Here is a 14,343-nt window from a genome sequence, read left to right as displayed (position 1 = left end):
TGATTGGAACACAGCAGGAGGAAAGTAGCGATCTGATTGGACCACAGCAAGAGGACAGGAGGGATCTGATTGGAACACAGCAGGAGGAAAGGAGCGATCTGATTGGACGACAGCAGGAGAAAAGGAGAGCTCTGATTGGACTGTGGCATAAAAGGAGGGATCTGATTGGACCACAGCAGGAGGAAAGGAGCGATCTGATTGGACGACAGCAAGATGAAAGGAGAGCTCTGATTGGACCGTGGCATAAAAGGAGGGATCTGATTGGACCACAGCAGGAGGAAAGGAGAGCTCTGATTGGACGACAGCAAGATGAAAGGAGAGCTCTGATTGGACCCTGGCATAAAAGGAGGGATCTGATTGGACCACAGCAAGAGGAAAGGAGGGATCTGATTGGACCACAGTAGGAGGAAAGGAGCGATCTGATTGGACCACAGCAAGATGAAAGGAGAGATCTGATTGGACAGTGGCATGAAAGGAGCGATCTGATTGGACCACAGCAAGATGAAAGGAGAGCTCTGATTGGACCGTGGCATTAAAGGAGGGATCTGATTGGACCACAGCAAGAGGAAAGGAGGGATCTGATTGGACCACAGCAGGAGGAAAGGAGCAATCTGATTGGACGACAGCAAGATGAAAGGAGAGCTCTGATTGGACCACAGCAGGAGGAAAGGAGCGATCTGATTGGACGACAGCAAGATGAAAGGAGAGCTCTGATTGGACCCTGGCATAAAAGGAGAGATCTGATTGGACAACAGCAGGAGGAAAGGAGAGCTCTGATTGGACCACAGCAAGATGAAAGGAGAGCTCTGATTGGACCGTGGCATAAAAGGAGGGATCTGATTAGACCACAGCAAGAGGAAAGGAGGGATCTGATTGGACCACAGCAGGAGGAAAGGAGCGATCTGATTGGACCACAGCAAGATGAAAGGAGAACTCTGATTGGACCGTGGCATTAAAGGAGGGATCTGATTGGACCACAGCAAGAGGAAAGGAGGGATCTGATTGGAACACAGGAGGAGGAAAGTAGCGATCAGATTGGACCACAGCAAGAGGACAGGAGGGATCTGATTGGAACACAGCAGGAGGAAAGGAGCGATCTGATTGGACGACAGCAAGATGAAAGGAGAGCTCTGATTGGACCACAGCAGGAGAAAAGGAGCGATCTGATTGGACGACAGCAAGATGAAAGGAGAGCTCTGATTGGACCGTGGCATAAAAGGAGGGATCTGATTGGACCACAGCAGGAGGAAAGGAGCGATCTGATTGGACGACAGCAAGATGAAAGGAGAGCTCTGATTGGACCGTGGCATAAAAGGAGGGATCTGATTGGACCACAGCAAGAGGAAAGAAGGGATCTGATTGGACCACAGCAGGAGGAAAGGAGCGATCTGATTGGACGACAGCAAGATGAAAGGAGAGCTCTGATTGGACCCTGGCATAAAAGCAGGGATCTGATTGGACCACAGCAAGAGGAAAGGAGGGATCTGATTGGAACACAGCAGGAGGAAAGGAGCGATCTGATTGGACCACAGCAATAGGAAAGGAGGGATCTGATTGGAACACAGCAGGAGGAAAGGAGCGATCTGATTGGACGACAGCAAGATGAAAGGAGAGCTCTGATTGGACCACAGCAGGAGAAAAGGAGCGATCTGATTGGATGACAGCAAGAAGAAAGGAGAGCTCTGATTGGACCGTGGCATGAAAGGAGCCATCTGATTGGACCACAGCAGGAGGAAAGGAGCGATCTGATTGGACGACAGCAAGATGAAAGGAGACCTCTGATTGGACGACAGCAAGATGAAAGGAGGGATCTGATTGGACCGTGGCATAAAAGGAGGGATCTGATTGGACCACAGCAAGAGGAAAGGAGGGATCTGATTGGACTACAGCAGGAGGAAAGGAGCGATCTGATTGGACCACAGCAAGATGAAAGGAGAGCTCTGATTGGACCGTGGCATTAAAGGAGGGATCTGATTGGACCAGAGCAAGAGGAAAGCAGGGATCTGATTGAACCACAGCAAGAGGAAAGGAGGGATCTGATTGGAACACAGCAGGAGGAAAGGAGCGATCTGATTGGACCACAGCAAGAGGACAGGAGGGATCTGATTGGAACACAGCAGGAGGAAAGGAGCGATCTGATTGGACGACAGCAAGATGAAAGGAGAGCTCTGATTGGACCACAGCAGGAGAAAAGGAGCGATCTGATTGGACGACAGCAAGATGAAAGGAGAGCTCTGATTGGACCGTGGCATAAAAGGAGGGATCTGATTGGACCACAGGAGGAGGAAAGGAGCAATCTGATTGGACGACAGCAAGATGAAAGGAGAGCTCTGATTGGACCGTGGCATAAAAGGAGGGATCTGATTGGACCACAGCAAGAGGAAAGGAGGGATCTGATTGGACCACAGCAGGAGGAAAGGAGCAATCTGATTGGACGACAGCAAGATGAAAGGAGAGCTCTGATTGGACCACAGCAGGAGGAAGGGAGCGATCTGATTGGACGACAGCAAGATGAAAGGAGAGCTCTGATTGGACCACAGCAGGAGAAAAGGAGCGATCTGATTGGACGACAGCAAGATGAAAGGAGAGCTCTGATTGGACCGTGGCATAAAAGGAGGAATCTGATTGGACCACAGCAGGAAGAAAGGCGCGATCTGATTGGACGACAGCAAGATGAAAGGAGAGCTCTGATTGGATCGTGGCATAAAAGGAGGGATCTGATTGGACCACAGCAAGAGGAAAGAAGGGATCTGATTGGACCACAGCAGGAGGAAAGGAGCGATCTGATTGGACGACAGCAAGATGAAAGGAGAGCTCTGATTGGACCGTGGCATAAAAGGAGGGATCTGATTGGACCACAGCAAGATGAAAGGAGAGCTCTGATTGAACCACAGCAGGAGAAAAGGAGCGATCTGATTGGACGACAGCAAGATGAAAGGAGAGCTCTGATTGGACCCTGTCATAAAAGCAGGGATCTGATTGGACCACAGCAAGAGGAAAGCAGGGATCTGATTGGAACACAGCAGGAGGAAAGGAGCGATCTGATTGGACCACAGCAAGAGGACAGGAGGGATCTGATTGGAACACAGCAGGAGGAAAGGAGCGATCTGATTGGACGACAGCAGGAGAAAAGGAGAGCTCTGATTGGACTGTGGCATAAAAGGAGGGATCTGATTGGACCACAGCAGGAGGAAAGGAGCGATCTGATTGGACGACAGCAAGATGAAAGGAGAGCTCTGATTGGACCGTGGCATAAAAGGAGGGATCTGATTGGACCACAGCAAGAGGAAAGGAGGGATCTGATTGGACCACAGCAGGAGGAAAGGAGCAATCTGATTGGACGACAGCAAGATGAAAGGAGAGCTCTGATTGGACCACAGCAGGAGGAAAGGAGCGATCTGATTGGACGACAGCAAGATGAAAGGAGAGCTCTGATTGGACCGTGGCATAAAAGGAGGGATCTGATTGGACCACAGCAAGATGAAAGGAGAGCTCTGATTGAACCACAGCAGGAGAAAAGGAGCGATCTGATTGGACGACAGCAAGATGAAAGGAGAGCTCTGATTGGACCCTGTCATAAAAGCAGGGATCTGATTGGACCACAGCAAGAGGAAAGCAGGGATCTGATTGGAACACAGCAGGAGGAAAGTAGCGATCTGATTGGACCACAGCAAGAGGACAGGAGGGATCTGATTGGAACACAGCAGGAGGAAAGGAGCGATCTGATTGGACGACAGCAGGAGAAAAGGAGAGCTCTGATTGGACTGTGGCATAAAAGGAGGGATCTGATTGGACCACAGCAGGAGGAAAGGAGCGATCTGATTGGACGACAGCAAGATGAAAGGAGAGCTCTGATTGGACCGTGGCATAAAAGGAGGGATCTGATTGGACCACAGCAGGAGGAAAGGAGAGCTCTGATTGGACGACAGCAAGATGAAAGGAGAGCTCTGATTGGACCCTGGCATAAAAGGAGGGATCTGATTGGACCACAGCAAGAGGAAAGGAGGGATCTGATTGGACCACAGTAGGAGGAAAGGAGCGATCTGATTGGACCACAGCAAGATGAAAGGAGAGATCTGATTGGACAGTGGCATGAAAGGAGCGATCTGATTGGACCACAGCAAGATGAAAGGAGAGCTCTGATTGGACCGTGGCATTAAAGGAGGGATCTGATTGGACCACAGCAAGAGGAAAGGAGGGATCTGATTGGACCACAGCAGGAGGAAAGGAGCAATCTGATTGGACGACAGCAAGATGAAAGGAGAGCTCTGATTGGACCACAGCAGGAGGAAAGGAGCGATCTGATTGGACGACAGCAAGATGAAAGGAGAGCTCTGATTGGACCCTGGCATAAAAGGAGAGATCTGATTGGACAACAGCAGGAGGAAAGGAGAGCTCTGATTGGACCACAGCAAGATGAAAGGAGAGCTCTGATTGGACCGTGGCATAAAAGGAGGGATCTGATTAGACCACAGCAAGAGGAAAGGAGGGATCTGATTGGACCACAGCAGGAGGAAAGGAGCGATCTGATTGGACCACAGCAAGATGAAAGGAGAACTCTGATTGGACCGTGGCATTAAAGGAGGGATCTGATTGGACCACAGCAAGAGGAAAGGAGGGATCTGATTGGAACACAGGAGGAGGAAAGTAGCGATCAGATTGGACCACAGCAAGAGGACAGGAGGGATCTGATTGGAACACAGCAGGAGGAAAGGAGCGATCTGATTGGACGACAGCAAGATGAAAGGAGAGCTCTGATTGGACCACAGCAGGAGAAAAGGAGCGATCTGATTGGACGACAGCAAGATGAAAGGAGAGCTCTGATTGGACCGTGGCATAAAAGGAGGGATCTGATTGGACCACAGCAGGAGGAAAGGAGCGATCTGATTGGACGACAGCAAGATGAAAGGAGAGCTCTGATTGGACCGTGGCATAAAAGGAGGGATCTGATTGGACCACAGCAAGAGGAAAGAAGGGATCTGATTGGACCACAGCAGGAGGAAAGGAGCGATCTGATTGGACGACAGCAAGATGAAAGGAGAGCTCTGATTGGACCCTGGCATAAAAGCAGGGATCTGATTGGACCACAGCAAGAGGAAAGGAGGGATCTGATTGGAACACAGCAGGAGGAAAGGAGCGATCTGATTGGACCACAGCAATAGGAAAGGAGGGATCTGATTGGAACACAGCAGGAGGAAAGGAGCGATCTGATTGGACGACAGCAAGATGAAAGGAGAGCTCTGATTGGACCACAGCAGGAGAAAAGGAGCGATCTGATTGGATGACAGCAAGAAGAAAGGAGAGCTCTGATTGGACCGTGGCATGAAAGGAGCCATCTGATTGGACCACAGCAGGAGGAAAGGAGCGATCTGATTGGACGACAGCAAGATGAAAGGAGACCTCTGATTGGACGACAGCAAGATGAAAGGAGGGATCTTATTGGACCGTGGCATAAAAGGAGGGATCTGATTGGACCACAGCAAGAGGAAAGGAGGGATCTGATTGGACTACAGCAGGAGGAAAGGAGCGATCTGATTGGACCACAGCAAGATGAAAGGAGAGCTCTGATTGGACCGTGGCATTAAAGGAGGGATCTGATTGGACCAGAGCAAGAGGAAAGCAGGGATCTGATTGAACCACAGCAAGAGGAAAGGAGGGATCTGATTGGAACACAGCAGGAGGAAAGGAGCGATCTGATTGGACCACAGCAAGAGGACAGGAGGGATCTGATTGGAACACAGCAGGAGGAAAGGAGCGATCTGATTGGACGACAGCAAGATGAAAGGAGAGCTCTGATTGGACCACAGCAGGAGAAAAGGAGCGATCTGATTGGACGACAGCAAGATGAAAGGAGAGCTCTGATTGGACCGTGGCATAAAAGGAGGGATCTGATTGGACCACAGGAGGAGGAAAGGAGCAATCTGATTGGACGACAGCAAGATGAAAGGAGAGCTCTGATTGGACCGTGGCATAAAAGGAGGGATCTGATTGGACCACAGCAAGAGGAAAGGAGGGATCTGATTGGACCACAGCAGGAGGAAAGGAGCAATCTGATTGGACGACAGCAAGATGAAAGGAGAGCTCTGATTGGACCACAGCAGGAGGAAGGGAGCGATCTGATTGGACGACAGCAAGATGAAAGGAGAGCTCTGATTGGACCACAGCAGGAGAAAAGGAGCGATCTGATTGGACGACAGCAAGATGAAAGGAGAGCTCTGATTGGACCGTGGCATAAAAGGAGGAATCTGATTGGACCACAGCAGGAAGAAAGGCGCGATCTGATTGGACGACAGCAAGATGAAAGGAGAGCTCTGATTGGATCGTGGCATAAAAGGAGGGATCTGATTGGACCACAGCAAGAGGAAAGAAGGGATCTGATTGGACCACAGCAGGAGGAAAGGAGCGATCTGATTGGACGACAGCAAGATGAAAGGAGAGCTCTGATTGGACCGTGGCATAAAAGGAGGGATCTGATTGGACCACAGCAAGATGAAAGGAGAGCTCTGATTGAACCACAGCAGGAGAAAAGGAGCGATCTGATTGGACGACAGCAAGATGAAAGGAGAGCTCTGATTGGACCCTGTCATAAAAGCAGGGATCTGATTGGACCACAGCAAGAGGAAAGCAGGGATCTGATTGGAACACAGCAGGAGGAAAGGAGCGATCTGATTGGACCACAGCAAGAGGACAGGAGGGATCTGATTGGAACACAGCAGGAGGAAAGGAGCGATCTGATTGGACGACAGCAGGAGAAAAGGAGAGCTCTGATTGGACTGTGGCATAAAAGGAGGGATCTGATTGGACCACAGCAGGAGGAAAGGAGCGATCTGATTGGACGACAGCAAGATGAAAGGAGAGCTCTGATTGGACCGTGGCATAAAAGGAGGGATCTGATTGGACCACAGCAAGAGGAAAGGAGGGATCTGATTGGACCACAGCAGGAGGAAAGGAGCAATCTGATTGGACGACAGCAAGATGAAAGGAGAGCTCTGATTGGACCACAGCAGGAGGAAAGGAGCGATCTGATTGGACGACAGCAAGATGAAAGGAGAGCTCTGATTGGACCCTGGCATAAAAGGAGGGATCTGATTGGACAACAGCAGGAGGAAAGGAGAGCTCTGATTGGACCACAGCAAGATGAAAGGAGAGCTCTGATTGGACCGTGGCATAAAAGGAGTGATCTGATTGGACCACAGCAAGAGGAAAGGAGGGATCTGATTGGACCACAGCAGGAGGAAAGGAGCGATCTGATTGGACCACAGCAAGATGAAAGGAGAACTCTGATTGGACCGTGGCATTAAAGGAGGGATCTGATTGGACCACAGCAAGAGGAAAGGAGGGATCTGATTGGAACACAGCAGGAGGAAAGGAGCGATCTGATTGGACCACAGCAAAAGGACAGGAGGGATCTGATTGGAACACAGCAGGAGGAAAGGAGCGATCTGATTGGACGACAGCAAGATGAAAGGAGAGCTCTGATTGGACCACAGCAGGAGAAAAGGAGCGATCTGATTGGACGACAGCAAGATGAAAGGAGAGCTCTGATTGGACCGTGGCATAAAAGGAGGGATCTGATTGGACCACAGCAAGAGGAAAGAAGGGATCTGATTGGACGACAGCAAGATGAAAGGAGAGCTTTGATTGGACCACAGCAGGAGAAAATGAGCGATCTGATTGGATGACAGCAAGAAGAAAGGAGAGCTCTGATTGGACCGTGGCATAAAAGGAGGGATCTGATTGGACCACAGCAGGAGGAAAGGAGCGATCTGATTGGACGACAGCAAGATGAAAGGAGAGCTCTGATTGGACCCTGGCATAAAAGGAGGGATCTGATTGGACCACAGCAGGAGGAATGGAGGGATCTGATTGGACCACAGCAAGAGGAAAGGAGCGATCTGATTGGACGACAGCAAGATTAAAGGAGAGCTCTGATTGGACCGTGGCATAAAAGGAGGGATCTGATTGGACCACAGCAAGATGAAAGGAGAGCTCTGATTGAACCACAGCAGGAGAAAAGGAGCGATCTGATTGGACGACAGCAAAATGAAAGGAGCGATCTGATTGGACCACAGCAAGATGAAAGGAGAGCTCTGATTGGACCGTGGCATAAAAGGAGGGATCTGATTGGACCGTGGCATAAAAGGAGGAATCTGATTGGACCACAGCAGGAAGAAAGGCGCGATCTGATTGGACGACAGCAAGATGAAAGGAGAGCTCTGATTGGATCGTGGCATAAAAGGAGGGATCTGATTGGACCACAGCAAGAGGAAAGAAGGGATCTGATTGGACCACAGCAGGAGGAAAGGAGCGATCTGATTGGACCAAAGCAAGATGAAAGGAGAGCTCTGATTGGACCGTGGCATAAAAGGAGGGATCTGATTGGACCACAGCAAGATGAAAGGAGAGCTCTGATTGAACCACAGCAGGAGAAAAGGAGCGATCTGATTGGACGACAGCAAGATGAAAGGAGAGCTCTGATTGGACCCTGTCATAAAAGCAGGGATCTGATTGGACCACAGCAAGAGGAAAGCAGGGATCTGATTGGAACACAGCAGGAGGAAAGGAGCGATCTGATTGGACCACAGCAAGAGGACAGGAGGGATCTGATTGGAACACAGCAGGAGGAAAGGAGCGATCTGATTGGACGACAGCAGGAGAAAAGGAGAGCTCTGATTGGACTGTGGCATAAAAGGAGGGATCTGATTGGACCACAGCAGGAGGAAAGGAGCGATCTGATTGGACGACAGCAAGATGAAAGGAGAGCTCTGATTGGACCGTGGCATAAAAGGAGGGATCTGATTGGACCACAGCAAGAGGAAAGGAGGGATCTGATTGGACCACAGCAGGAGGAAAGGAGCAATCTGATTGGACGACAGCAAGATGAAAGGAGAGCTCTGATTGGACCACAGCAGGAGGAAAGGAGCGATCTGATTGGACGACAGCAAGATGAAAGGAGAGCTCTGATTGGACCCTGGCATAAAAGGAGGGATCTGATTGGACAACAGCAGGAGGAAAGGAGAGCTCTGATTGGACCACAGCAAGATGAAAGGAGAGCTCTGATTGGACCGTGGCATAAAAGGAGTGATCTGATTGGACCACAGCAAGAGGAAAGGAGCGATCTGATTGGATGACAGCAAGATGAAAGGAGAGCTCTGATTGGACCGTGGCATAAAAGGAGGTATCTGATTGGACCACTGCAAGAGGAGAAGAGGAATCTGATTGGACCACAGCAGGAGGAAAGGAGCGATCTGATTGAACCACAGCAAGATGAAAGGAGAGCTCTGATTGGACCGTGGCATAATAGGAGTGATCTGATTGGACCACAGCAAGAGGAAAGGAGGGATCTGATTGGACCACAGCAGGAGGAAAGGAGCGATCTGATTGGACCACAGCAAGATGAAAGGAGAGATCTGATTGGACCGTGGCATAAAAGGAGGGATCTGATTGGACCACAGCAGGAGGAAAGGAGCGATCTGATTGGACGACAGCAAGATGAAAGGAGAGCTCTGATTGGACTGTGGCATAAAAGGAGGGATCTGATTGGACCACAGCAAGAGGAAAGGAGGGATCTGATTGGACCACAGCAGGAGGAAAAGAGCGATATGATTGGACGACAGCAAGATGAAAGGAGAGCTATGATTGGACCACAGCAGGAGAAAAGGAGCGATCTGATTGGACGACAGCAAGATGAAAGGAGAGCTCTGATTGGACCGTGGCATAAAAGGAGGGATCTGATTGGACCACAGCAAGAGGAAAGGAGGGATCTGATTGGACCACAGCAGGAGGAAATGAGCGATCTGATTGGACCACAGCAAGATGAAAGGAGAGCTCTGATTGGACCGTGGCATAAAAGGAGGGATCTGATTGGACCACAACAGGAGGAAAGGAGCGATCTGATTGGACGACAGCAAGATGAAAAGAGAGCTCTAATTGGACCGTGGCATAAAAGGAGGGATCTGATTGGACCACAGCAGGGGGAAAGGAGCGATCTGATTGGACGACAGCAAGATGAAAGGAGAGCTCTGATTGGACCGTGGCATAAAAGGAGGGATCTGATTGGACAACAGCAAGAGGAAAGGAGGGATCTGATTGGACGACAGCAGGAGGAAAGGAGAGATCTAATTGGACCACAGCAGGAGGAAAGGAGCGATCTGATTGGACCACAGCAAGATGAAAGGAGAGCTCTGATTGGACCACAGCAGGAGGAAAGGAGGGATCTGATTGGACGACAGCAAGATGAAAGGAGAGCTCTGATTGGACCGTGGCATAAAAGGAGGGGTCTGATTGGACCACAGCAGGAGGAAAGGAGAACTCTGATAGGATGACAGCAAGATGAAAGGAGAGCTCTGATTGGACCGTGGGATAAAAGGAGGGATCTGATTGGACCACAGCAAGAGGAAAGGAGGGATCTGATTGGACCACAGCAGGAGGAAAGGAGCGATCTGATTGGACAACAGCAAGATGAAAGTAGAGCTCTGATTGGACCGTGGCATAAAAGGAGGGATCTGATTGGACGACAGCAAGATGAAAGGAGAGCTCTGATTGACCACAGCAGGAGGAAAGGAGCGATCTGATTCGACGACAGCAAGATGAAAGGAGGGATCTGATTGGACCGTGGCATAAAAGGAGGGATCTGATTGGACCACAGCATGAGGAAAGGAGGGATCTGATTGGACCACAGCAGGAGGAAAAGAGCGATATGATTGGACGACAGCAAGATGAAAGGAGAGCTATGATTGGACCAAAGCAGGAGAAAAGGAGCGATCTGATTGGACGACAGCAAGATGAAAGGAGAGCTCTGATTGGACCGTGGCATAAAAGGAGGGATCTGATTGGACCACAGCAAGAGGAAAGAAGGGATCTGATTGGACCACAGCAGGAGGAAAGGAGCGATCTGATTGGACGACAGCAAGATGAAAGGAGAGCTCTGATTGGACCGTGGCATAAAAGGAGGGATCTGATTGGACCACAGCAAGATGAAAGGAGAGCTCTGATTGAACCACAGCAGGAGAAAAGGAGCGATCTGATTGGACGACAGCAAGATGAAAGGAGAGCTCTGATTGGACCCTGTCATAAAAGCAGGGATCTGATTGGACCACAGCAAGAGGAAAGCAGGGATCTGATTGGAACACAGCAGGAGGAAAGTAGCGATCTGATTGGACCACAGCAAGAGGACAGGAGGGATCTGATTGGAACACAGCAGGAGGAAAGGAGCGATCTGATTGGACGACAGCAGGAGAAAAGGAGAGCTCTGATTGGACTGTGGCATAAAAGGAGGGATCTGATTGGACCACAGCAGGAGGAAAGGAGCGATCTGATTGGACGACAGCAAGATGAAAGGAGAGCTCTGATTGGACCGTGGCATAAAAGGAGGGATCTGATTGGACCACAGCAGGAGGAAAGGAGAGCTCTGATTGGACGACAGCAAGATGAAAGGAGAGCTCTGATTGGACCCTGGCATAAAAGGAGGGATCTGATTGGACCACAGCAAGAGGAAAGGAGGGATCTGATTGGACCACAGTAGGAGGAAAGGAGCGATCTGATTGGACCACAGCAAGATGAAAGGAGAGATCTGATTGGACAGTGGCATGAAAGGAGCGATCTGATTGGACCACAGCAAGATGAAAGGAGAGCTCTGATTGGACCGTGGCATTAAAGGAGGGATCTGATTGGACCACAGCAAGAGGAAAGGAGGGATCTGATTGGACCACAGCAGGAGGAAAGGAGCAATCTGATTGGACGACAGCAAGATTAAATGAGAGCTCTGATTGGACCACAGCAGGAGGAAAGGAGCGATCTGATTGGACGACAGCAAGATGAAAGGAGAGCTCTGATTGGACCCTGGCATAAAAGGAGAGATCTGATTGGACAACAGCAGGAGGAAAGGAGAGCTCTGATTGGACCACAGCAAGATGAAAGGAGAGCTCTGATTGGACCGTGGCATAAAAGGAGGGATCTGATTAGACCACAGCAAGAGGAAAGGAGGGATCTGATTGGACCACAGCAGGAGGAAAGGAGCGATCTGATTGGACCACAGCAAGATGAAAGGAGAACTCTGATTGGACCGTGGCATTAAAGGAGGGATCTGATTGGACCACAGCAAGAGGAAAGGAGGGATCTGATTGGAACACAGGAGGAGGAAAGTAGCGATCAGATTGGACCACAGCAAGAGGACAGGAGGGATCTGATTGGACCACAGCAGGAGGAAAGGAGCGATCTGATTGGACGACAGCAAGATGAAAGGAGAGCTCTGATTGGACCGTGGCATAAAAGGAGGGATCTGATTGGACCACAGCAAGAGGAAAGAAGGGATCTGATTGGACCACAGCAGGAGGAAAGGAGCGATCTGATTGGACGACAGCAAGATGAAAGGAGAGCTCTGATTGGACCCTGGCATAAAAGCAGGGATCTGATTGGACCACAGCAAGAGGAAAGGAGGGATCTGATTGGAACACAGCAGGAGGAAAGGAGCGATCTGATTGGACGACAGCAAGATGAAAGGAGAGCTCTGATTGGACCACAGCAGGAGAAAAGGAGCGATCTGATTGGATGACAGCAAGAAGAAAGGAGAGCTCTGATTGGACCGTGGCATGAAAGGAGCCATCTGATTGGACCACAGCAGGAGGAAAGGAGCGATCTGATTGGACGACAGCAAGATGAAAGGAGACCTCTGATTGGACGACAGCAAGATGAAAGGAGGGATCTGATTGGACCGTGGCATAAAAGGAGGGATCTGATTGGACCACAGCAAGAGGAAAGGAGGGATCTGATTGGACTACAGCAGGAGGAAAGGAGCGATCTGATTGGACCACAGCAAGATGAAAGGAGAGCTCTGATTGGACCGTGGCATTAAAGGAGGGATCTGATTGGACCAGAGCAAGAGGAAAGCAGGGATCTGATTGAACCACAGCAAGAGGAAAGGAGGGATCTGATTGGAACACAGCAGGAGGAAAGGAGCGATCTGATTGGACCACAGCAAGAGGACAGGAGGGATCTGATTGGAACACAGCAGGAGGAAAGGAGCGATCTGATTGGACGACAGCAAGATGAAAGGAGAGCTCTGATTGGACCACAGCAGGAGAAAAGGAGCGATCTGATTGGACGACAGCAAGATGAAAGGAGAGCTCTGATTGGACCGTGGCATAAAAGGAGGGATCTGATTGGACCACAGGAGGAGGAAAGGAGCAATCTGATTGGACGACAGCAAGATGAAAGGAGAGCTCTGATTGGACCGTGGCATAAAAGGAGGGATCTGATTGGACCACAGCAAGAGGAAAGGAGGGATCTGATTGGACCACAGCAGGAGGAAAGGAGCAATCTGATTGGACGACAGCAAGATGAAAGGAGAGCTCTGATTGGACCACAGCAGGAGGAAGGGAGCGATCTGATTGGACGACAGCAAGATGAAAGGAGAGCTCTGATTGGACCACAGCAGGAGAAAAGGAGCGATCTGATTGGACGACAGCAAGATGAAAGGAGAGCTCTGATTGGACCGTGGCATAAAAGGAGGAATCTGATTGGACCACAGCAGGAAGAAAGGCGCGATCTGATTGGACGACAGCAAGATGAAAGGAGAGCTCTGATTGGATCGTGGCATAAAAGGAGGGATCTGATTGGACCACAGCAAGAGGAAAGAAGGGATCTGATTGGACCACAGCAGGAGGAAAGGAGCGATCTGATTGGACGACAGCAAGATGAAAGGAGAGCTCTGATTGGACCGTGGCATAAAAGGAGGGATCTGATTGGACCACAGCAAGATGAAAGGAGAGCTCTGATTGAACCACAGCAGGAGAAAAGGAGCGATCTGATTGGACGACAGCAAGATGAAAGGAGAGCTCTGATTGGACCCTGTCATAAAAGCAGGGATCTGATTGGACCACAGCAAGAGGAAAGCAGGGATCTGATTGGAACACAGCAGGAGGAAAGGAGCGATCTGATTGGACCACAGCAAGAGGACAGGAGGGATCTGATTGGAACACAGCAGGAGGAAAGGAGCGATCTGATTGGACGACAGCAGGAGAAAAGGAGAGCTCTGATTGGACTGTGGCATAAAAGGAGGGATCTGATTGGACCACAGCAGGAGGAAAGGAGCGATCTGATTGGACGACAGCAAGATGAAAGGAGAGCTCTGATTGGACCGTGGCATAAAAGGAGGGATCTGATTGGACCACAGCAAGAGGAAAGGAGGGATCTGATTGGACCACAGCAGGAGGAAAGGAGCAATCTGATTGGACGACAGCAAGATGAAAGGAGAGCTCTGATTGGACCACAGCAGGAGGAAAGGAGCGATCTGATTGGACGACAGCAAGATGAAAGGAGAGCTCTGATTGGACCCTGGCATAA

This window comes from Centroberyx gerrardi, chromosome 7 (genome assembly GCF_048128805.1).
Source record: "Centroberyx gerrardi isolate f3 chromosome 7, fCenGer3.hap1.cur.20231027, whole genome shotgun sequence".
NCBI lineage: Eukaryota > Metazoa > Chordata > Actinopteri > Beryciformes > Berycidae > Centroberyx > Centroberyx gerrardi.
This window is presented reverse-complemented; position numbering follows the sequence as displayed.